A 25,165-nucleotide genomic window follows, 5' to 3' on the forward strand; every position below is an offset into this window, starting at 1 on the left:
TCCTCTAAAATGTATAGCTTTAAAATCCACACCCTTAGGCTCCTCTACCCACTGCTAACATCAGCAGTCACCTGCCAACCTGAGAAGATCTCTCCGTGCTCCAGGCTCACTCTCCCTCATTCCAACCCTACCTCTGTCATACACTTGTATGGTTTCCATACACTGCAGATGACTCTTCCAAATATCCTGACTTCTTAAGTCCTTAAACTTTTCTCCTCCTAAGATCTCGTCTTCCAGTCTCTCCCACGTTGCCACCCACTTCTGTGACTATTCAAGACTTTGCACAATGATTGCACTGTCTTTCCAATTGTAAAAATGTACAGACAAAACTTTTCAGGCAAAGATGCTCAGGAAAGGAGTCATTCTGGGGGGTCAACCCTTCCTGATAACAGAGAACATGTCCTTTCACGTTCTAGGCATTTCCCTGTTGAGAATTTTGCTTGCAACTCTTTCTATAATCTGGTTCACATCTCTGTGCGTTCAAAAGCAGAATATGCCACATGGATTTTCATTTAGTCTAACAGAGTTGCAAATGCTTTGTAAATTTCGAATCAGTTATATTACTTTTGTAATTTCCTTTTCCTAATTATTCAGGTTCACCATTTTAAACACTAGTTATTGAACTTTTTGCATGCAGGAGAGGTTTTTGTTTTTTTTTTTTTCATGTACTAATGACTCCCATTTTGCTATGCTCTCCTAGTTTTGTATCTAACAACTTTCTAACTCTTTCTACACAAAGACCACCTTCTCCGTGCAGGCTACTTGAATCTTCTAATATACTTCTTCTCATTTGCTTTCATACTGGAAAATAAATCATCAAACTAGTTGGGAATTTCACTTTCCTTAAAAGAAAATAGAAACTGCACTCAGTGGACTATCAGGGAAGTAAATAGAGGACTTGGGGGTTTCAGTATTTTGTTTTTTACTTTACTTAGTGACTTTACCTAGTGATTGGTTCATCAGACTTTTTGTTTACAACTTCTGGTTCTTAGCTGCATTTTCTATAAGTCACTTACTGAATTCCCAGTAAGTCTATTTCTTAATTCTTGTTAAAAAAAAAAAAAAAAACTTGATGAAGCTCAAGTTGCTGGCATCCATTTTTTTCATTAATCCATTTGTACTGGATCTTTCATGTATTCATCAATTTGCTGCTGATCATCCCCAATGGATCTGACCTTCCAGTAACATTTGAAAAGATTAATTCCAAAATAGAAGGTCTCATTACTGTCAGTTTCTACGGAATGATGTTTTTCTAGTTGCTATACTGAGCTCTCTCTCTTCTCCCCAGGTATATAGCCTGGAAGTAAACTGATGAAAATAAATGTTCCATGAATATGTTGTATGAGGAAAAAAAGAGCAAAAGAAAAAAAATGCAACTTGCAAAATTAAAGCTTGCAGTTTATGGTTCTTCCAGTGAACACAAATGAGAACATGGTGTACAATTAGGAGGCTTCATGTCAGACCACAGCTCAACCCACTGAACCCTCTCAAATGGGCAGATTCTCAACCACTGAATGGCCTCTTTTCCAGAAGGAATAACTTCAATCTGGATCTGATAACCCAAGTGTTCTAGAATTTCATGAATTTTATGAACTTGTCTGAGAAAGTAGTGTACATGGTTTTACATGTGATTTGTTTATTTGTTCTTGTGGCTAGAATTATTTTGGCAAAATTCCATTTATAGACTGCCTATAGGATGACTTGGGCAGACAACAGGAAGTTGAAAACCTGATACTCTAATTTATAATAAATCATGCGGTTGAAGATGGGAGATATTTTAAACTTGTCTGTCAGGAGCCACGAGCAATATGCCAAGCCGTCTATCTCCATGGCTGGACACTTTCTGGTTCTTAATTGGACTTTCTCTTGTAAGTTTGTCCACAACCTGGTTGGACAGCTGCACTGAGAGCCTGAATCTCATTTCTGGCGCCCATGCCCTTGGTTTCCCAGGCTCTGACAGCAGCTGTGGAGCAGACAGAGGCCAATGGGGAGAGCAACTTTGACCTCATTCCTAGTGGTCAGAATCATCACATCATGTAAGTTCAACTTTGAAGAAGCTGACTTCCAACATATAAAGTGGCTGTAGCTTCAGAAGGTATTGAGTTTATTTTTTTCCCTTTCTCCTTCACCTTAAATTGAGGTCTCTAAAAGAAAGCATGAGGATCAGAAGCCTGTGATTTATGGAGGGCATGCACTCAAGAGAAACCTAGAAAGTGCAAGGAAAGCAGCATAGGATAGGATGAGGCTGATGAGGAATGTAACCTCCGGTGGTTTTGGCCTGATCCACGGCGGGGCTCTGGGGCACACACAGCACCGGGGGGTTTTGTTGTTGCTGTTTAGTCGCCAAGTTGTGTCTGACTCTTCTGCAACCCCATGGACAGTAGGCTGCCAAGCTCCTCTGTCCATGGGATTTTGCAGGTGAGGATACTGGAGCGAGTTGCCATTTCCTTCTCCAGGGGATCTTCCCGACCCAGGGACTGAACTTGTGTCTCCTGCGTCGGCAGGCATATTCTTTACTGCTGAGCCACCTGGGACGCCCACACAGGGGTATCCTGGCTTTAAAGCAAGAGGTCAGTATGGCTTTTGTTGTTATTCAGTCGCTCAGTCATGTCTGCCTTTTTGTGACCCCATGAACTACAGCACACCAGGTTTCCCTTCACCATCTCCCCGAGTTGCTCAAAGTCATGTCCATTGAGTCAGTGATGCCATCCAACCATCTTGTTCTCTGTCATCCCCTTCTCCTGCCTTCTATCTCTCCCAGCATCAGGGTCTTTTCTGATGAGTTGGCTCTTCGCATCAGTGCAGTTCAGTTCAGTCACTCAGTCACGTCCGACTCTTTGCGACCCCATTAACCGCAGCACGCCAGGCCTCCCTGTTCATCACCAACTCCCGGAGTCCACCCAAACCATGTCCATTGAGTCGGTGATGCCATCCAACCATCTCATCCTCTGTCATCCCCTTCTCCTCCTGCCCTCAATCTTGCTCAGCATCAGGGTCTTTTCAAATGAGTCAGCTCTTTGCATCAGGTGGCCAACGTATTGGAGTTTCAGCTTCAACATCAGTCCTTCCAATGAACACCCAGGACTGATCTCCTTTAGGATGGACTGGGTGGATCTCCTTGCAGTCCAAGGGACTCTCAAGAGTCTTCTCCAACACCACAGTTCAAAAGCATCAGTTCTTCTGTGCTCAGCTTTCTATATAGTCCAACTCTCACATCCATACATGACTACTGGAAAAAACCATAGCCTTGATTAGATGGACCTTTGTTGACAAAGTAATGTCTCTGCTTTTTAACATGCTGTCTAGGTTTGTCATCGCTTTTCTTCCAAAGAGCAAGCGTCTTTTAATTTCATGGCTGTGGTCACCATCTGCAGTGATTTTGGAGCCCAAGAAAATAAAGTTTGTCTCTGCTTCCATTGTTTCCCCATCCACTTGCCATCAAGTGACGAGACTGGATGCCATGATCTTCATTTTTTGAATGTTGAGTTTTAAGTAAAGTGCTGCTTTACTCTATATCAGTCAACCTGTGGCCCCAGGGTTCAGCAGAGAGGAGGGGAGGCATTAGGTAATCTCCCAGGGAAGACAGTTTCCATTAGCTAAGGGCAATTCTGGGAAGAGTGATCTGCTAACCCAGGCACTGGGAGGTGAGTGCAAGGGCCCCAGTAGAGAAGATCTGGGTGGAGCACCCTACGCTATTGCCTTAAGGCTGGAACATCCCTGTGGGGCTGGACTTGGATAAAGAAGGCAATGGACATCAGTTTCATATGTTTGAGACTAACTTGCTCAAACCTACAAACAACTTTCCAGGGTTCATTTTGAAACAAGCAGGAAATCAAACCTCCAAAGAAGTTGCTGTCCCTCCCTTGTGCAGTCATACTGGGTTGTGAAAAGCAGTCTCTGTCCCCTCTGGAAATAAAGGAGCAGGTAGCCAACTGAAGGTTGAGGAAGGAAGCAGGGACACTTCCCAGCTGTGCATCTCCTTGGCTGGGCTTTCACACTCAAGGATGTACTCTAGTCCATGCACAGTGTGAGCTTGCCTTTTCCAGCCTGTTCCTAGAAGTTTTCTTGTCCTACAAACATGCTCATTCCTTTAAAGTCATTAACAAAAAGGAAGCTGCATCACTTCCAAAACCGTGCAGAGAACTACCTTGAGGACCTGGAGAGAAAATAGCAAATGTGTCAAATCAGAGCTATAGTTAGAAGGGCTGCAGGAACCCCAAGGAAGCCTGCGCCGGCTGCTTTGGGAACTTGGATAGAAATGATGCTGGGAGAGGGGAAGCCACAGATGATCAGCAGTAGGGTTCCGTAGCTGCTGCCTTCGGGCACCTGGGAACCTGCTTTTTCCCTATCTATGGGGAAGACAGAAATACGGATTCTCCCATGCATTATGCCACAGCCTGCAAAAACAGCTACGTAGTTTAGGGATCTAGTGCAAAATGACAGTAAGAGCTCCTTGTTCAAACATTATTAAGAATTTAACAACAACAGCAGAGAATTAAACCAAATCCAGGGCTCTTCTTGGTGCAGGGCTTTTGGTGACTGTACACAGGGAGTGGGGGCTTCCCCAGTGGCTCAGTGGTGAAGAATCTACCTGCGATGCAGGAGACACAGGTTCAGTCCCTGGGTTGGGAAGATCCCCTGGAGGAGGAAATGGCAACCCACCCCAGTATTCTTGCCTGGAAAATCCATGGACAAAGGAGCCTAGCAGGCTACAGCCCATGGGGCCGCAGAGTCGGACACGACGGCACAGCACAGCGGCACACAGCGGTGACCCCATAAAGCCAGCCTTGCACTGTAATCATCACCTCGGGATTTGGCAGAGAGAGGGGAGTGGGAAGGAAGAGGGGATGGAGATTTCTCTGGGCCTTGCTGTGCAGGGTGATCTGTGTACGTGGTTCCAATTCATCCTCATTTGACAGATGAGGAAGCCACAAAGGTCAAGGCTCAGGAAAGACTTCCCTGGGGGCATATGACTGATGTGTGTGTAAGCTGAAATTTGTACCCAGTTCTGGCTTTGAGTCCCCGTTGGCTGATTGGTTGCTGGTTGGTTTGTTGCTTCTTTGATTTACCTTTTCCATGTCCACGTTCTGAAAGCACTAACAGCTTGTAAGGAAAAAGCACTTACATCTGTTTTCAGATTTTTTTTTTCCTACGAGGCTAAAGAACGTCAATACTCAATAATGATTTTTAATGAGATAAAGGATTAATTAATTCTCTGGATCCTGGTTCAGTAACAACAACAACAACAAATCAGAGCCTTATCTGCAGAGGAAGCTCATCCCAACCACCTGTGTGCTTAGGCTAATTCTTCACCCATAAATACAAACAGACGACAAAAGCAGAGGGGAAAGGATGAGTGTGCACAACAGTGAGAGTGGAAACCCAGGAAGAGAGGAGGAAGGAAAGGAGGTGGATGGATGGAGGGGATGAGTATGGAAAGGAGAGAAAGAGGATGAAGGAAGGACCGGTCACTGCATACCACTTTCTGGACCTTATTTTATTTCATCCACACAAGAGCCTTCCCAAACAGATCTTGTTTTTATGCCTGCTTTACAGATGAGGAGCCAGAAGCTTACAGCCATTAGTTACCTCTGAGGCTGGGTGCTAAAGGCTGCTCGCTCTTCCTCTTCTGTAAGGAAAGTGATGCAGGCTGTGTCCTGTGTCAGGCTGAGTCTTGCCATCCGTCCAGCAAGGCACAGTGAAGTCACTGTAGTGAAAACAGTAAAAGCAGGTGCCATGTACCGAGTCTCATCACCCAGGTATGTTGAATCTAGTTTCTAATCCTTACAACAGTCCCTTTGCGACAGGTTAATATTTGATCCAAACCACAGGTGAGCAAACTGAGGCTGAGGAGGTAATTTGTCCAGGTGATTGGTCAGCCCCGCTTTAAAGATCATTAAGAACTCATCATTCAGAATCTAGACTGGGATAGATATTTTATTGCCTTTCCTCGCAAAAATCCCTTGATATAACAGATAATGTACATTAAAAGATGATGTCAGTAACGGTGGTAAAATGAGAAATGATACTACCCGCAGTCCAGAAGTTGTGAGGAAATTGTGGAAATTTTGAAGCAGAGAAAGCAAATTCATAAAAAACTTGCCCAAAACAGGTTCTGGAGTTAACAGTTAACAGCCATGAGAGCAGACGTTCCCAGCAGAGCTCAGGGGATCCACCCCGCCCAAGCTGAGAGTTAGCCAATGCAAAGAGCAGGGTGTTATCAGCAGCAAACTACGGAACAGAGGGCCTGTCATTCCGCCTCGCTCCCCCAAGGATGCAAAGAGCTAGCAGTGTAGGCTTCTGCTGGAGGCAAACACCTCCAGACTACTGTCTAAACAACCTAATGCATAGCATAGGAAGTCACTCAGAGTAGATTCAGAGGCCAGACAGAGAAGCAGAGCCCAAGATAATTCCTGACTTCAAAAACCCTTAACTGCAAGAAAATAGTTAACAGAAGACAGCTCTACCCAGGAGTGAAATATAGGAGAGCATTCAAATCTCACAGTAAAGCCCCCCCATATGTTGGCATTTGTGGGGCCCTCCATCCTGCCTTTGCCATCCCCACCCAGATACCCTAAAGGAGAGGTTGCCTGTTCCCAAGTCACATGGATCCATGGTGTGGTCTACTCAGAGCCTTATCTCCAGAGGAAGCTCATCCCAACCACCTGTGTACTCAGGCTAGTTCTTTGCCCATAAATCCAAACAGACAACAAAAGCAGAGGGAAGAAGGATGTGTGCACAACTAAATAACCCAGAGACGGGAGATGACCCAAGGAGTATGACTTATAATAAGTTTCATTTTTATTGAAGTGTAGTTGATTTACAATGTTGTGCTAATTTCTGCTGCACAGCAAAGTGATTCAGTTTTACATATATTCTTTTTAAAATTCTTTTCCATTGTGGTTTATCCCAAAATATTGAATATGTTTCCTAGTACTATAGACTGGGACCTTGTTTTTTATCCATTTTCTATAATAGCTTGCATCATCCCTTCCCCACACCCACCTCTTGGCACCCACAAGTCTGTTCTTTTTGTCTGTGAGTCTGTTACTGTTTCATAGATAAGTTTATTTGTGTTGTATTTTAGATTCTACATGTAAGTGATATTATATAGTATTTGCCTTTCCCTTTCTGACTTACTTCGCTTAGTATGGTCATATGATCATCTCTAGGTCCATGTTGCTGCAAATGGCATGGTTTCTTTCTTTTTATGGCTGAGTAGTATTTTATATATATGTACCATATCATCTTTATCTTTTTATCTGTTAATGGATAACTTAAATATCCACCCTTACTGTTTGCATCAGCTAACTCTCAGCTCTGCTGGGAACATGTTCTCTCGTGGCTGAAACTATTAAGTTGTTTCCATGTCTTGGCTATTGTGAATAGTGCTACTGTGAACATAGAGATGCATGTGTCTTTTCAAATTAGAGTTTTCTCTGGATGTATGTCAAGCAGTGGGATTTCTGGATCATATGACAACTCTATAAAATTACTTTATAATTGGTATCTTCAGAGAGATTCAAAAAGAATTGTGACCATATCAAAAGAACGGGTTTCTATTTAAAAAAAGAGGGGCGGGGGGACAACAAAGGCCATGAATGAATTTGGGGGGAAAAGTAAGATTTCTGAAATTTAAAAAAAAAGTGCAAGGTCTGAAAAATAGGATGAACAGATCTGAAGACGGCATCAGTAAAATGGAAGGTGAAGTAGGGAATCTCCCAAAAGAGATAGAAAAGGAAAGGTCTGGAGATACTCAAAGTAGAAACAGGAGACCAGCAGGTCATCTCCACTAGAACAGCTAAAATGGAGATGACAAGATAATTTTTTAAAAACTTTAAGGATTTTTTAAATATGAAAAAATAAAGAAAAGTAATAAAAAGTTGAATAGAAAGAAATCAGATTTATATGTTAAAATTGGACGGTTTCAATAAGTGCTGAGCAATAAAAGTCAAACATAAATTGTGTTAGGCAGTACAAGCAAAAATATAGGAATTATAATGGAAAATAAAATTTAAAGAACTATATGCGCAATTAGAAGAGTCATGATGACCTTTCTAAACTTCAAAAATAGAGAAAAATCTCTAAATATCTCCAGAAACTAAAAAATAGGTGACCTTCTCATAATGAGAATCTAGAGTCACAGCAGACTGAGAGTAAAAATCAAGGGTTTTCAGACTGTGACAGAAAGGTACATTCAACTTGGAATTCAATATCAAGTCATTGGGAAGACTTCATTAAAAAAAGTCATCATGTCTTCCAAAAGAGCATAGATACAAACTAAATTCTGCATAAAGCATTCACAAAGCCATCTGTATATTTAAAAATGAATTTCTCATAACCAAGGAGAATGGACCCACAAAAAGCAAGGGCAACAAAACATTTTAAAAAATATGTAATTCCCTACTGAAATTAAAAAGGGGGGGGGATTGCTTTGACTCCACCAATGCAGAATCAACTAGACTTCCTGATTATCAAAAAGATTCTTAGTAAGTTAGGCTGTATTTACTTGCTGGACTATTCACCAGAAAACTGTAGCAAACACTCCATGTAGCAGCAAATCATGTATCCCCTTAAAGTGAGGAACAAGACAAACTCACTCTTGCCTGTGTTACCCAATATTGCTCTAGAAGTCCCAGGATGGAAAAATAAACAAGAATAAATAGTAAAATGAAGAGACAGAATTGCCACGATGAGCAGTTTATATGAAAGTCTATTTAAAATAATCAACTGAAACTCTTATGACTCATAAGACAATTCTGTATGTGACAAGTTCCAAATAAAAAAATGTGAAACCCATTAATTTTCTTTACCCCAGCAAAAACTGTGACATACGGAAGAGTATCTTTAGCAAGAAATATGTATGTGCAATGTGAAGAAACATGCCAACATTATGGAAAGCAAATGAGGAGATCTAAATTAGTGGAAAGGCATGACATTTTTAGATGAGAAGACTCAGTATTGTCAGGGTGTCAATCACATAAACTCAAGTGACTTCCAATCATAAAAGCACAACATGCTTTTTCAAAATGAAAACCAGTAAGTCCATTCTGCCATCCTTCTTGAGGAATTAGTGCCAGCTATCCAAGCCACAGTCTTCATTTGTAGCATTGGGATCCTGATGAAACTTACTTCAAAGGGTAACTGTGAGAATTAAATGAGTAACACACGCAGAGCACTTACCAAAGTACCGATCTGTAAGTAGCACCCACCAGTATTAGTTTTTGTTTTATTACTCTTACCAGATGTACTTCTGCTTGGGGATATACATATGATGATGTTCATCGGAACAGTGCTTGCAATAGCAAAATTTAGGGCAGCCTCAAGTTTCCATGATTAAGTGCAATACACTGTAGCATGGAAAAATATATTCCTAAAGTCAGTCTGTCTATAATCTGATGTGGAAAAAGCAAAACACAGGACAAAATGTGTAGGATAATTCACATATGTATGTATGTATGAAATGATAGATAAATAGATCAAAAGATGGATGATGAAAATTTTTTTATTTCTTTTAATTGAAGTGTTTATTAAAATAATTACAGATTCATGTGTAATTATAAGAAATAATACAGAGAGATCCCTTGTACATTACACCTCATTTACTCCAGTGATAACATTTGCTAAGTTAGAGTATCATAACCAAGATAGTGACATTCATACAATCTACCTATTGTATTCAGATTTGCCCAGTGTGCCTAGTACTGATTTAATGATGGAGATTTTCAAGTAAAAGTATATGTGAGTAAACCTGCGGAATTTCACTGGTGCCTGGAAATGAATCTTGGATGAATGGGAAATGAATTCATGTATAGATGAATGAATCACATGAACTTGTGTTTGATTCTTGGCTCTGCCATTCAGATACTATGGTCTTAGGTACATCGTTCAACCTCTCTAAGCCTCACATTCCTCATCAATATGATGGGATTTATATTTTCTTTTTCAAGGTTGAGGTAAACATTAAAGGAAGAAGCACATAATAGATTTCTGTCACAGTACTTCATAAATACTATTTGTTCACTAAAATGGGAGCCATTAGGTCTGTTCAAAGAGTTATATGACGTTTTAGGGCTGAAAAAGGCTGAAATCCTTTGTCCCTATTTGGGTAGATCATTGCTTGTTTTATTAAAAAACAAACAGAACCTCAGTACCTGCCAGAAATGCAAGCCTTTCCTGCTGCATAAATATGACAGGCAGTCCTCCTGATGGTTTTCAGAGGTATCATAATTTCTAGCACAGATTCTAATTAATTGAAGCAAGCCAGATCCCATAAGTGAAAAGTGCTATAATTTGGGAGTGACAACGAATAGGTCATAGCTGTTCAGGATTCCATTTCAAGAGTGGGTGAGCCCCAGGGGACTGCCTCTATGACAAGATCTCCAGAGGAGATGGTCACAGCGCATTTCATGGGGCTTTGACTGCCTTTATATGAGCACCCTTGTTAATGCTGTTGTATTTATTTAGTTAAGGTAACATGCTGCTATGAACTGCTGAAGTTCAATGGCTTAACACGAAGAACATGTTTATTTCTCACTCACCTGATGGACTAAAGTGAGTGTATGAGTTTCTGTTGCTACCTAACAAAATACTACAAATTTAGCACCTTACCACATATTTATTTCATCTCATAGTTTCTGTGGGTCAGGAATCTAGGTAGAGGTTAGTGGGCTCCTTTGCTTAGCATCTTACTGGGATGAAATTAAGGCGTCAGCAAAGCTGCAGTCTCGTCTGAGGCCTGGGTCTTCTTCCAAGCTCACTTGTTACAGGAAGAATTCAACTACTTGCAGCCGGATTACTGAGGTTCCCGTTTTCTTGCTGACTGCAGGCTAGGGATGGTCTGAGGAACTGGAAGTCACTTTGGTCCTTGCCACAGGCCACCACCCCCTCACCCACAACATGGAAGCTTCTTCAAGCTTACTTCAGCAGGGCAATCTCATTCCAGCCTGCTAGGATAGTCTTATACGACCCAGCACAGTAACCCTGGAGCAATTATCCCACCATTTTTCTCATACAAAGTAATCTAACAAGGGAGTTGTGTTTGACTTTCTGTGGCCCCGTGAACCGTAGCCCGCCAGGCTCCTCTGTGCATGGGATTTCCCAGGCAAGAATACTGGAGTAGGTTGCCATTTCCTTCTGCTGGAGATCTTCCTTACCCAGGGATCAAACCCTTGTCTCTTGGCATCTCCTGCACTGGCACACAAATTCTTTACCACTATTGCCACCTGGGAAGCCCAGAATGTGAGAAAGAACTTCCATATTCTAGGAGCGGGAATAATGTGCTTTTCCTCCCCTAAGTCCTTGTTATCTTCTCCTAAACTCCCCCTTCCCTCTTCCTCCTTCACTAACCCAGTCGGTCTCCACCCGTGGCTCCATACATTTAGGACCCCTGTTGGTTGCCTACCCCAGGGCCATTTACTCCTTTCTCCTTCCTGATAAAATGCTCCTATTGCTCTGGTGCCCACCCTTCTGTCTATTACTGTGTTCTTCAGTAAACACTGTTCTCAGCCCATGCACCAAGGAAGCCAATCACTCTCCTTGTTAGAGAAAGGTTTAGGAAGGACATGTGGTTACAGTTCTGGCCAATAAGAGAAGGGAAATCTGATGATGAGCTTGAAGGACAGGTTTTCCAGGCAGGCCAATAAGAACAGGCATAAGGAGAGAGGCTGTCACTCTACTACTGCTGAATATTTGCAAACAGGCAGCCCTTTTTCGACCGTCCCAGCTTTAAGTCTGAGATGAAGAAGGCAGAGTAATCTGATAGAGAGAACCTGAGTTCTCTGTGATATCATTCTGCCACTGAGTTAGCTATCTCTAGTGTTGTCTCCTGCATTATGACCTTGTCTTAATGTGAAGCAGTCTCATTATGCTTAAGCCAGGTTGAATCTGGGTTTCCTAACACTTGCAGCTGTAGATGCCTGAATGATTGTATGTGAGTGGGTGCATGGGTATCAATCTTAAATTGTGGCACTCACTCCAGAGCAGAGTGAATCAGTGTGAAATATTATGGTTCCCTTACTTTACATGCTGGAGTTGGAAGTATGATGATGATGATGAAGATGATGATAGTAACAGCAGTAATGTGGAAAGGAGCTTCCTGTGTTCAGGGAATGACGTCAAATTTACCAGCAGGCAATATATGCAAATCCATTGCCTCTGATTTTACTGAATGGCATCTAGAAGGGTGTAAGTATAGATTTGACATGTTTCCTGTAGTCTTTCAGATTCTGTGCTCCCTGGTTTGAACATCCAGAGTAAGTGTGCCAAGACAGACTGTAGAAGAGATGCTAATGATCTGGTGTTAAGATCTTGATTGATTGCCTGTATCTGATCCACATCAAGGCAGCAGGGTGGTCCACATCAGAATTCAGTTGGTTTATGCATATTAAGGTTGTAAGGAGATTGATGGAGTTCATGCTCATACTCTATTAGCATTGGGCCAACAGTACTGATTTTCCCAATATAAAATGCACTCTAAATGTTCTTTTTAAATTTGTTTTTTGTTTGCTTTTTTTTTTTTGCCGCAAACATGCATCTCAGCGGTATAGATGATATAAACTGCATAGTCCTTGACCCAGAAAGTCAAATGAACTCTTGGGGATTTGTGTCCATCAGAAGTTTAGCTGGCTAGTAATCCTGAGAGCAATTCATCTGCTTCTACATAGTGACTATAACTTGAAAGGTATCTTGTAGCCTCTCAACCCATTCACATGCATCTGGAGGAAGAAATAGAGAAGGCAAGTCACACATTAAGTTATCAAGGTATCATACTCTAAGTAAGTGGCTCCATAAAGCCAAGCAGAATGCACATTCAATGGGCAGAATATGGAGAAAATCGGTCAGCCTTCCATTTATATTTTATATAAATCTGATAAGTAAATGAGGCAAAACTAGGGCTTTTTGCAGAACTTGAGAGATTTGTTCATTTTTATCAAGTCACATTACTTGAGATAGATTAATGCGAAGTCTCTAAAAAGAATGGAATTTTTCTTTTCTTTTCAAGGTGCATGGAAATGAGAACTGAGGCCAAACATCATTGGGGCGGTCTATTTTTAGGGAAAGTGATTTGCCGAGGGTATTTGTCATTCATTCAGGAGGACAGCCAGCCCTGAGCCCTGGCAGGCATCAGTAGTAAGAGCCAGCTCTTGCGAGGAAAAGAAAATAATCCTTCCATTCTTGAAAATCATTAAAAAGGAATGTTTTCAAGTCAAAGGCAAGCAAGGTATCAGTGAGAGAATGAGAAGATTGAAGGCATGTTTTGTATACAGGCCACATGTACTGCAGATGTAGACTTAATAGTGCGTTTATCAGTGCATAGACATGAAGGTGTGTGTTCAGTGGGTTACGTGTGTCTGTATTACATGTTTCCATGAATGTAAGTAATAATAGCTAATATTTATCAGGTTGATTCTGTGTCCCAGACTCTGCTAAGAGTCTTATGGGGATTATCTCCTTGAATTATCTCTGCAGCCTATGTTTTCCACTCATGAAGAGGTTAATAGAGCTATTAGAAATCCAAACCAGGATTTGGAGCCAGGCAGCTTGACCATTTCAGGCAGTCAGCTCCCCAGAGCCCTCGACCACTGATTACATTACCATGCTGCAGAACCATGTTTATGTGTGTCTTTGTGTATCTTGTGTTTGTTTTGGAGACAGTCTGAAAGGGGTGCGTGCATGCTCAGTTGTATCCAACTCTTTGCAACCCCTTGGACTGAAGCCCGCCAGGCTCCTCTGTCCATGGAATTCTCCAGGCAAGAATACTGGAGCGGGTTGCCATTTCCTGCTCCAGGGGATCTTCCCGACCCAGGAACAGAACCCACGTCTCTTGTGTCTCCTGCATCGATAGGCGGATTCCTAACCAACTGTGCCACCTGGGAAGCCCTGTCTTAAAAGGGAACAGTTCTATTATCTACATTACCATAGAATCAGTAATTATATTTCTCACAAACACACCCATCGTCTTGGTAACATACTGAATTCAGCAGCAAAATGAGACTGAAAAGCTAAACTCTCAGTGTGTTTGCATGTAATTCCTGTTTGTTCTTTGTCTTCATCTTCAGACGCAGCCCATACAGTTTTCATTCTGGTGCCTTGTGTCTGGCCTCTAGCTGGTAAAACTTGTGATATTTGAGACTGGAAATTTCAGGGATTTGAACTCTCTTTAACCACATCTTTACATGGATTTCTAGTAGTCATCTCAAAATTAGCCCATCAAAAACAATTGCCCAATAGTCATCCCCTCTCCCCACCAGACTGGCTTCTTCCCACTGTCCATCATTCTCAGTAAGTGGCCATTTCTCCAATGGCAGCTGCTCAGGAAAAAAAGCCTTGAACTCATTTTGGCTTTTCTCTTTTTCTCACACTGCACCTCCAACTCACTAAGAAACTGTGGACTCTATTTCAGAATATGCCAAGAACACACCACTTCTTACCATTTCCTCTGCAGTGGCCCTCACTTAAGCTCTCATCTGTCTATGAAAATGCTCATCCTTTCTCCGTGCATGTGCGTGCTAAGTCACTCAGTTATGTCCGACTCTTTGCAACCCTATGGACTGTAGCCCACCAGTCTCCTCTGTCCATGGGGATTCTCCAGGTAAGAATACTGGAGTGGGTTGCCATGGGCTCCTCCAGGGGATCTTCCCGACCTAGGAATCGAACTCGCATCTCATGTCTCCTGCTTTGGCAAATGGGTTCTTTACCGCTAGTGCCACTTGGGAAGCCCTTCTCCATGTATAAACCAGTGCGATCCTTTACAGATACAGGTCACTCACAGTCGGGCGGTGACTTCCCATCACACTGGGAATGAATCCAACATCCTCCCCGAGGCCTCTGAGGTCCTGTAGGATCAGCCTCTGCCTGTATAACCTTACCTTTATCCCCTGCCTCCTCCTCTCCCTCTCGGTCTGTCCCAGTCACTGGTGCTTAAGCTCCTTGGTGTTCCTCAAACACACAGAACACCTTCCCAGCTCAGGTTGGGAGGATGGCTGGGATCACAGGGTGCTGCTGGGGGATGTCCTGAAGTGGCCCTTAAAAATGTCTCCAGAACAGGGAGACAGCATTTGGCCGACAAAGTCGCACCCCCTTCGTTGGAAGTGAGGTCATGGCAGCTAAACCCCAGAAAGAGTGTTCCTCCAGGGTGAAGTCTTTGAAGAGCGCTGATCGGAGGCCCTGTGTCTCCATTAGGCCAGGGCACACAGCTTTGCAGGTGGCATACATTCACATTACGATGAGGTGACGAGGGCACAAGCATGGATTTGGCAGTCTTGAGAGACCTGGATTTGATTCCCGAACCCACAGCTTCCTGTCAGAATAACAGTGGGCAGACACTTAACCTCTTGGAGTCTCATTCTCCTCATAGTTCAAATTTTTGCAGTGATTCATGCTCCTGAAGTAATAGTTTGGGTTTGTCAAAAATCTGCATATACTCATGGGAGTGTAGCATGTAAGTGCTGTACCAACTCAAAATATCAGCAGGATCAAGTTAAAGATAATTTTGGTTAAAGTGACCCAAAAAATCCAACTTACAGTAATTTAAACAAGTGTGGGTTGATTTTTCTCACATAGTAAGAAGTCTGGAGATAAGAAGTTGCTGGCCTTGGCCTAGTCATTCAGCAAAGCCATCACCATCTTCCTCGTCTCTGCTCTGTCACTTTGGCCTGTTGGCTTATGTCCTCTTGTTCATTGTCATGGGATAGCAAGAGGGCTGCTGTAGCTCTAGACATTACGTCTGTGTCAAGCCAGGAAGGAAGAGAGAAAGATCAGACCAACCCAGTCCTCCCTGTTTTATCAGGAAAGCAAAACTCTGGAGAAATTTGCATTGGATGTACATTGCCTTGGTCAGGACTGTGTCATAAGCTATTTCTAGCTGTAAGGAAAGCTGAATGTACTGGTGTTTCAAGAAACATGAAGGTTTTGTAAGAGAAAGAGAAGTAGAGACTGAAAGTTGTAAACACAGCTAACAGAGTCGGCCCTGGGTGGAGATGGGGGAGTCGGGAGGCAGAGTCCTACAGGAAACAAAAGGTTGAGAACTGTTTTGGGAGGATCTCAAGTTGATTGAGAGGTAATCCAGTCTATATGGAATTTACACAAGGTGGTGCCAGTGCTAAGAATCCACCTGTCAGTGCAGGAAACTCAAGAGTTCTATCCCTGGGGAGATCCCCTGGAGAAGAAAATGGCAAACCACTCTGGTGTTCTTGCCTGCAAAATCCCATGGACAGAGAAGCCTGGTGGGCTACAGTCCATGGGGTTGCAAAGAGTCAGACACGACTGAGTGACTGAGCATGCATGCACACACGCAGGACACACGAAAAGATAGTAAAGTGTTACAAATGGAAATAAGAACTGTATTGTGATGCAAACATTGTTATTGTAGACCCAAGGAGCAATTAGTTCTGATTGGAATGATGGAGGCAGCTTCATTCATTTCTTTGAGCACTTCCTTTGTACCAGGCATTTCAACACTAATTGCTAAAGTCTCCCCAGTGAACAAGACAGAAAACCTGCCTGCCCTCACATGGAGCTCTTTAAAAAGAAGGACAGAGACAAGAAACAAATGAACAAATAAAATGAACTGCAGTTGTGACAGTCCGACATAGCAGGTGGCTTTCCCTGAGGGTGAGAGGTACCCAAGGTACCTAGGCAGAGGAAGAGCACAAACAAAGGCTCAGAGGAAGGAACCTGTGGTCCTCTTCGGTCCCTTGTGGCTGAAATTCCGAGTGAGGAATTCAGATTGGGCTTGTTGCAAATGCTGGCTTGGTCACAGTAAGCAGGGCTGTGGCTTACCACTTGTCTTTACCACTTACATTATGACCTCCAGGATCATCATCTACAAATTAGAAGAATAGTCCCTCCAAGAGCTCTAGAGTGGGTTTAATAGGAGAGTGCATGCAAAGTGTCTGCCATACAGTACCTGCCTCATAGGGTGGATTGGAGGATTAAAGGAGATGATGTATGTTAAGTTTTCAGAGCAGTGCATGACACATCCTAAGGACTCAAATGTCAGCTGTAACTAATACCCTGGTTTTCTCCTCCACATAAAATGAGGAAGTTAACACAAGCTGGCTTCCTCCCCCAGCCTCCACCCCCTCACTACTTGCGTTTTGTTACTACAACTTGCGGTATTTTTATGACTGTGAAAACGAAATTATGTGTCATCTGTTCTAAATTATATGTCATCTGTTTCATTAGGTATTTATAACAGGTGAATTGTCTTTGTGAACTGTTTATACCATTTTAACATAACCACGAAGGAATTATTTCAAGCACAAGTTCTTTGATGCCTCCTGTTTTCTGTATTTTCCAATGCTTTTGTTTTCTCTTCTCTGCTCCTGAACAGTCGTTTGTCTGGGCTAGGAAGACTTGGGTCATAACTTTGCCTTACATTGTTTCATACTGGAGAAGAGAACCTTGAAGTGAGTCTTAGGTGTCTCTCTTCAGGGATGACCCCCTTTCCTTCCTGTGTGTTGGGATGTCCTCCTTTTCCTCTGACACCTGGATGTTCTGACAGGACCCTTGAACCTGCTGGCAGGAAAAGAGATTGTGTCTTTTTAGCCGGATGACCCGACAGTTGGTGGTTCCCTCAGTGATGGGTTTAAGTCTCCTTCCCTCATTTAGCCCAGGAATTCTCTCTCATCTTTGAATAATGCTTCTGCACTCGTCATTCCGAAGTCTTCTTCAGGATCCAGTTGTTTCTTTATATCCTCTCTCGTGTTATCTTCTCTGATGATTTTCAACTTCTTGTATCTTTACAGTAAGTCTGGTGTTTTGTGAGAGCTTCTCAAACATTCCCCCCCATCACAAGATCACCTTTCTGCAGAACAAGTCCTTTTTGCTTTTACCTTTCTTGTTTTAAATTTTATTCTGGTATTACTGGTTGCTATAAATTCTTTTCTTAACTCTAGCAGATCTCTTCTTCCATTCTACTTGAGTTTGATCATCTCAGCTTTCATATCTTTTTTTTTTTTTTAGAGATTATACCTTTCCAAATGTATTGAAAGCACAAAATAGAGTGTAAATAAAATTTACTTTTTATTCCAATAGTAAGCATTTTCATAACTGTGTTCTCCCTTTTACCACCCGAGTGTTACAGTATTTACTTATTTTATGTTTTAGAGGTTTTACAGGCACCATATTATGTTTTATGTTCTTAAATTTCTAAATGAAATGAGCTTTACAAGATCCAGAATTTCTGCCTAAATGTAGCGAGAAAAGTCACCTGGGATCACTTGAATATTCACGTAGATGTTGTTCGAGTCCTTGTGTTATGTCTTGTGCCAGAAGAGAGGTCAATGTAAGTACATGTCATTAGCTGACTGACACAACAGCCTCAGTAATCACACAGAATACAGACAGTACGTTTTCAGTGCACATTGGCCGTTAGCAGCAGCAGCTGTGTGTGTGTGCTTCATTGCTCCGCCGTGGCCTACTCTTTGAGACCCCATGGACTGTAGCCCTCCAGGCTCCTCCGTCCGTGAGACTTTCCAGGCGAGCATACTGGAGTGGAGCTGCTTCCTTCCCCAGGAGATCTTTCTGACCCAGGGAGGGAACCTGTCTCTCTCCTGTCTCCTGCGTTGGCAGGCAGATTCTTTACCACCGCGGCACCGGGGAAGCTTGTAGCAGCACCAGTGTTGATCCATTTGACTTTGTAAAATTTTAAACTCATCCTCCATACGCGTGTTGAATGAATCAAGTTAAAGATGAATGACAAACTGAGATAAATGTTTGCCACACAAATGGCCAAGTTTTTATAAATCTCTAAAATATGCACATAACAATAAAAAGATCTATTACCTCCTAGAAATTGATTTTTTGAGCAGTTAGTTTCTGCCCATACAAGCCACATAGTTTAGCTCATGAATTTATCCCTACTGACAATTAGGAAATTGTAAGTTTATAACCATTTTTTGCCTATGAAATCGTCATATATTTTGAAAGTTAATTATAAGAAGTATTGACCAAGGTATGGAGAAAAAGACATTCTCCTATACCAACCAGTGGGCTGTGACTGTAAAAATACAGATATAGACAAGCAAGTGTTCTTCCAGCACAAAAGGTCTTTATCTTTGCACATGTGTGCAAAGATGTATGTACAAAATATTCATCCCAGTGTTGTTTATAATAGAAAATATGCTAGTGAGAGTAAGGATAGACTCTTGTAACAAGCACACCAGTCAGTAGTCAGTGCCTCAAAAAAGGCAGACATTTATTTTTCCCTCACATAGACTTCAGGGTAAACTGTTTAGGTTAGCAGGGCAGCTCAACTCCATGGAGTGACCCAAACACCCATTTCCTTCCAACATGTGCTCCACCATCCTCTAGGGCAATGTTGTAAGCTACGCAGTTGAAGCAGGATCAACACCACACCCACACTGCAGCTGGAGTGAAGCAGGAAGAGAGGATGTGCAGGTATGCACACAGCGTAAAGGCCTAGCTTCGGAAGTGACACGTATCATTTCAGTATATTCCATGAGCAAGAATGCTGTCTCATTTCTTCATTTATCTGCCAAGAGCTTTGGGATATGTAGTGTAACTGTATAGCCAGGAATAAATGAAAATGAATTTTGGTAAACAAAAGCAGGTCTCTGCCTCAAAAATACTAGAAGCAATCAAATATCCATCAATAGAGAAACAGTTAATCCAATACCTCCATTTTATGGAATATTAGACCACAATAAAAGAGTGAGTTACATCCCCCGTGTTTTTTTTCCACTCACAAGACTGAGTTTAGTGCTATAATATGAGTATCATGGATCTGCCCGTGTATCTCTCTGAGTGAGATGAAAACTTGAGGACCAGGGGCATGCCATTGCCTCTCCATGTCCCTAGTGGAATATGTGACAAAGCAGATAATCAATAAGTATTTACTGAAGTGAAAAGATACTTTTACCCACTTAGTTCAAAAAGCATTTGTTAAGTGGCTGCCCGAGTCTTCCGGTATCTTACCCACTCCTCTAATTTTTTCCAGTTTCTCTACTTTGTTCTGTGTATTTCCTCCCAACCAATTTCTGTCCGCATCCCCTCTGGCTGTATTTTAAGAGCACTAACTTCATTTTTTATTTTTATTTTTAAGTTTTTGGCTGTGCCCCACAGCATGTGAGATCCTTGTTCTCCCACCAGAGATGGAATCTGTGCCCCCTACATTGGAAGAGTCTTAACCACTGAATCACCAGCAGAGTCCCAAGAACACTATCTCAAAGTCCAACCATGCATATATCAACCAGGGAACAATCAAACGTGTTTTAATAAACAAAGGAGTGCTTCAGTATGAACTCATGGTTTTTTAATAGTTGTAGAGATTCATGTAAAAATAAATATAAATATAGATATGTGTATATGGGCTTATTGTGTATACGGGTCATTAATGTATTTCCTAGTTCTGTCCACTGAGAGAGCTAAAGCCACTGACACCCCAGTAGTAGTAAGCACATCTGGTACCCAGATAGCAGTTTAAAATACCGCTTCCCAGTAAAACTAACCAGGGCTCCTCGGAGAAATGCTGGCTGCAAGACTGAAACGAGGAGAATATGAGATAAGCCTGGAGAACCTGTAGTGTCAGAAAGTAAGGAAGTCTTCAGAGATAATCAGGGCACATGGAAAAGGACACTGATTCAAACCTAAAGGCGCTTCCAGTGACCAAACCTGGGACAAGTTGAGCAACAAAATAAATAACAGTACTAGTAACCTGTGACTCGTAGAATAAAGAGAAGATCCATCAGTCCACACGAACAGAAAGAGCCAATTGAATAAATGGATGAAAAGAAGAATTCTACAGTAGGATAATAATTAACGTAGAAGGATAGTGGAAGTAGAGTATCACCATTAGGCAAGCACCAAGTAATGAAGTTTTACAGGCAGAAGCCATTGATGGATGCTGAGACTAGAAAACAAAGGTGTGATGAGAAACAGGATGTTTACATTGTCTCAAAGTAGTCCCCCTGTGTGAAACTCATTCATTACAAAGAGAAGAATGCTTTAGAGTGGAACAGCCTGGCAAATACCACTTCAGCCAAGTGACCAAAGTTAGTGTCACCAGTAACAGGACAAACTGACATCAGATACCTCCTGATATGCTGCACTGAGAAGAACACATCACTTTTGTCCTAATCGTACCAAATAAATATATATACGTGTATATATATATATATGTATAACCTCAATCTAATAACAAGAAAACACCAGACAAGCTGAAATTGAAAAACATTCTACAAAATACTGCTTGCTGGTGCTGCTAAGTCACGTCAGTCATGTCCAACTCTGTGTGACCGCATAGACAGCAACCCACCAGGCTCCCCCGTCCCTGGGATTCTCCAGGCAGGAACACTGGAGTGGGTTGCCGTTTCCTTCTCCAATGCACAGAAGTGAAAAGTGAAAGTGAAGTCGCTCAGTCGTGTCCAACTCTTAGCGACCCCATGGACTGCAGCCTACCAGGCTCCTCCATCCATGGGATTTTCCAGGCAAGAGTACTGGAGTGGGGTGCCATCGCCTTCTCCAAATACTGCTTACTAGTCTTCAAAAAATCAAAGTATGAGAGACAAGTAAAGTGAGGACCTGATGTAGATTGAAGAGACTGTGACTGTGGAGGGACTTCCTGGTGGTTCGGTGGTTAAGACTCCACCTTCAAATGCAGGGGGTGCATGCTCAATCCCTGGTTGAGAAGCAGGATCCCACATGTAGCAGGGTGCAGTCAAAAATTAAAATTAAATAAATAAACAAACACCGTTATAAATAAATTATACTTCAGTTTTAAAAAGAGACTATGGAGATATAACTAAATGCAATATGTAATCCTTAATTGGATCCTGAACCAGGAAAAAGACATTATGGGACAACTGGAAAAAATCAAATAAGATCTATAGATAAGAGTTTTATATCAGTGTTAGTTTCTTGGTTACAATTAATTTGCTGTACTTATATAAGATGTTAACATTAGGGAAAAGTGAGTGAAACTTATATAGGGATTCTACTATTTTGCAATTTTTATATTACTAAAGTTATTTTAAATAAAAGGTTTTAAAAAAGAATAGGTCATGCAGTTTTCACTGGATTGGTCTTTCATAGAGAAACACTCCAGAGCCCTGCTGAACTGAAGGAATCCGAATAATTTTCTAACCATCTAACAGCTAATGTTTAACATCAGTAATTTTTTTCCCTCATTGGGTGTAACCTAAGTCTGAGTTTCCTTCTTAATTATCTGAAAGTAGCAATTCTGTTCATTTGACTAAGGAAACTGCCCCTAACCTGTATCTTATCTTTAGCTAAGTAGTTGTTAAAACCAAAGAATGCATCAGTGAGGCTTTAAACAGAGTTGGGATTCTACATGCTCTTCTGATTCTCCAGCCTGCCTTTACAAAATGCAAGCTGTTAAACCAAAATCGTTTACTGAGTTCCTATAAATCTAATGTGCAGCTTTAGAGGGGTTCTGCAGTGCTTTGAAAATGAAAAGTCAAGGATCAGACATAGCATATAAAATACACAAAGGATTCAGCTTATAAATTGACTTAACCCATTAGCCACTTTTTTCAAGACCCAAGCAAGTTTTTCTTGAGTTAACACAATATAAAATAGCAAAATGAGGATATGAAAAAGGTCTCCAGATGTGGACCTAGATACTTGGGGTCAAGTTCTTACTTTTAATTGAAGTGTATTTAACTTACAGTAGACTTCCCTGCTGGCTCAGACCGTAAAGAAACCACCTGCAATGCAGGAGACCTGCGTTTGATCCCTGGGTTGGGAAGATGCCCTGGGGAAGGAAATGGCAACCCACTGCAGTATTCTTGCTTGAAGAATCCCATGGACAGAGGAGCTTGGAGGGCTACAGTCCATGGGGTCGCAAAGAGTCAGACATGACTGAGTAACTTAATTTTTGATTTTCAATATTGTATTAGTTTTCAGTGTACAACATATTGATTCAATATTTTTATACATTATACTCCATATAAAATTATTATAAATACTGGCTATATTCCCTGTGCTGTCCATCTTTGCAACGTATTTTTTAAAAACTTTATTTTCTATTGGAATATAGTCAATTAACAAAGTTGTGATAGTTTCAGGTAAACGGCAAAGGAATTCAGCCATACATATACACGTGTTCATCGTCCAAACTCCTCTCCCATCCCGGCTGCCACATAACATTGAGCAGAGTTTCATGTGCTATAGAGTAGGTCCTTGCTGGTTGTCCATTTTAAATATAGCAGTGTGTACATGACTGTCCCAAACTCCCTAACTCCTTTTCCTAACTATCCTTTTCCCCTATTCTTACCCTCTGGCCATGTAAGTTCGTTCTGTGAACCTGTCTCTGTTCTGTAAGTTCATTTGTATCATTTGTTTTTAGATTCCGCATATAATAGATGTCATATGATATTTCCCCTTCTGTCTGACTGACTTCATTCAGTATGACAATCTGGAGGTCCACCCATGTAACTTATTTTATAAATAAGTAGTAGTAGTTTGAACCTCTTATTAGCCATATATATAGTATTTGATATTATATATTGTACCTATATAACTGTATACTATATTATATCAATATACAATATATATGTGTGTGTGTAATATGTATATTTCAGTCACTGGCCTCCAGTTTAAGTCTACCTTCCTTCAGCACCAGTCCAGTTTATAGCCAGAAGGGCTTGACATGAAGAACGTGTGTTCTGTGCTAGCTCCAGGTCCTCACCTCTGTGCGGCTCAGGCTCACAGAATGAGTGGTTCATTGCCCCCTCGCAGTTAGCTCAGATGGAGATGGAAGTTTCTCTTCAAAGTAAGTGCAGTGCTCCCAAGGGCTCGTGACTTCCTTCTTCTGTATCAGTGAGGATGCGCTGGATTATGGTTCAGTAACAAACACCCCAGGATAACCCCAGGATAACCCTCCTCCTTCTCCTCTGTCAGGTCTAGCCCCTCTGCTGGGTCTGGGCTGTAGGACGGAGAGAAAGGAGCAAGAGTCTTGACAGCCCACAGTCTCTGACCTTTTCTGTAGGTTGTTGCTGCTTCTCTGGCTAGCCCTTTCTGACTGATGATGCTCCAGGACTGGTCTCAGTGGAGCTTCCCTTGAGGGCCCTGCAGGGTGTCCCCCCAGGACCCCTTCCCCAGACAGCGCCCTGAAGTGGAGCACTGGCTTCACATAGCCACCGCCAACTTCAGATGGACAGCAAAGCACATTCCTAGCACGTACCTAAAAGGTGGGGAGAACTGCACTGGATTGCTGTTTACACGCAGAAGACACCCAGCTTAATGGTTCAGAACACCAGCCGTCTCTTCAGTGGATGACTCTGTGGGTCGACAGTTTGATCAGGATTGAGCTGGGCAGTTCCTCTGTTCTCATCTGGATCCTTGATTCCCTGCAGGGAGCAGAGTGGCTCTGCTTCTGGGGTGTCACTCAAGTGATGGGGGTGGTTTCTGGACCGTGTGTCTCTCATCATCCTTTAGGCTATATCATGTTTGTACATATGGCAGCTGGGCAGGTTTCTGAGAGAGAAGACAAGTGTGCAGAACATCTTGAAGTCTGGACTTGGAAATGGCTTTTAAGTTGCCTCTGCCACCTGCTGTTGGTCAAATACCCCCAAACAAACAGGATTCAAGGAGCTCCAGCTTTGATGGGAGGATCTTGAGGTCACCTTGCAAAGGAGCATGGGAAGGGTGAAGTAGAGAATTGTGGCGTCCTCCCCAGGCACTAAACCCGCCACATCTTCCTGATCTCCTGCAGGGAAGGCTGGGGGCTTGATGCGGAGGTGGCTAGACTCGGCAAGTCCAGATGAAGTCATCTGTGTGTCCAGTAGGGCTGTCTAATAAATGGAGGCCTTTATTAGAACAGTGTGATCAGCACTTTCTGTCTACAGCTTTGGGGCTTAGACATTAATTCCAGGCAACAGGCATGGATATTCAATTACAAGGGAAAAACTGCCTTTCAGGTGAAGTGACCTATGACAGGTCATGCAGCTGCCTGCCAAGTGGTTCGTTTCTTTTGTCTGGGCAGAGGGGACACTCTGCACTAAGAGCTGATGATTTAAAAGCATAATAAGAAGGGAGGAGAGGGTGAGATGCATGGAGAGAGTAACATGGAAACTTACATTACCATATGTAAAATAGATAACCAACGGGAATTTGCTGTATGTCTCAGGAAACTCACACAGGGGCTCTATATCAACCTAGGGGTGTGGGATGGGGAGGG

General features: G+C 42.2%; 1 protein-coding gene across 9 annotated transcripts in view; it reads left to right on the forward strand.

Moving 5' to 3' along the window:
- STAC (SH3 and cysteine rich domain) overlaps nt 1–25,165 on the forward strand; it is a 335,857-nt gene that overhangs the window by 240,032 nt on the left and 70,660 nt on the right. The window lies entirely within an intron of this gene.

The sequence above is a fragment of the Giraffa tippelskirchi genome, chromosome 9, assembly GCF_054371585.1.
Source record: "Giraffa tippelskirchi isolate mGirTip1 chromosome 9, T2T-mGirTip1v1.2.pri, whole genome shotgun sequence".
NCBI classification, from domain to species: Eukaryota; Metazoa; Chordata; class Mammalia; order Artiodactyla; family Giraffidae; genus Giraffa; species Giraffa tippelskirchi.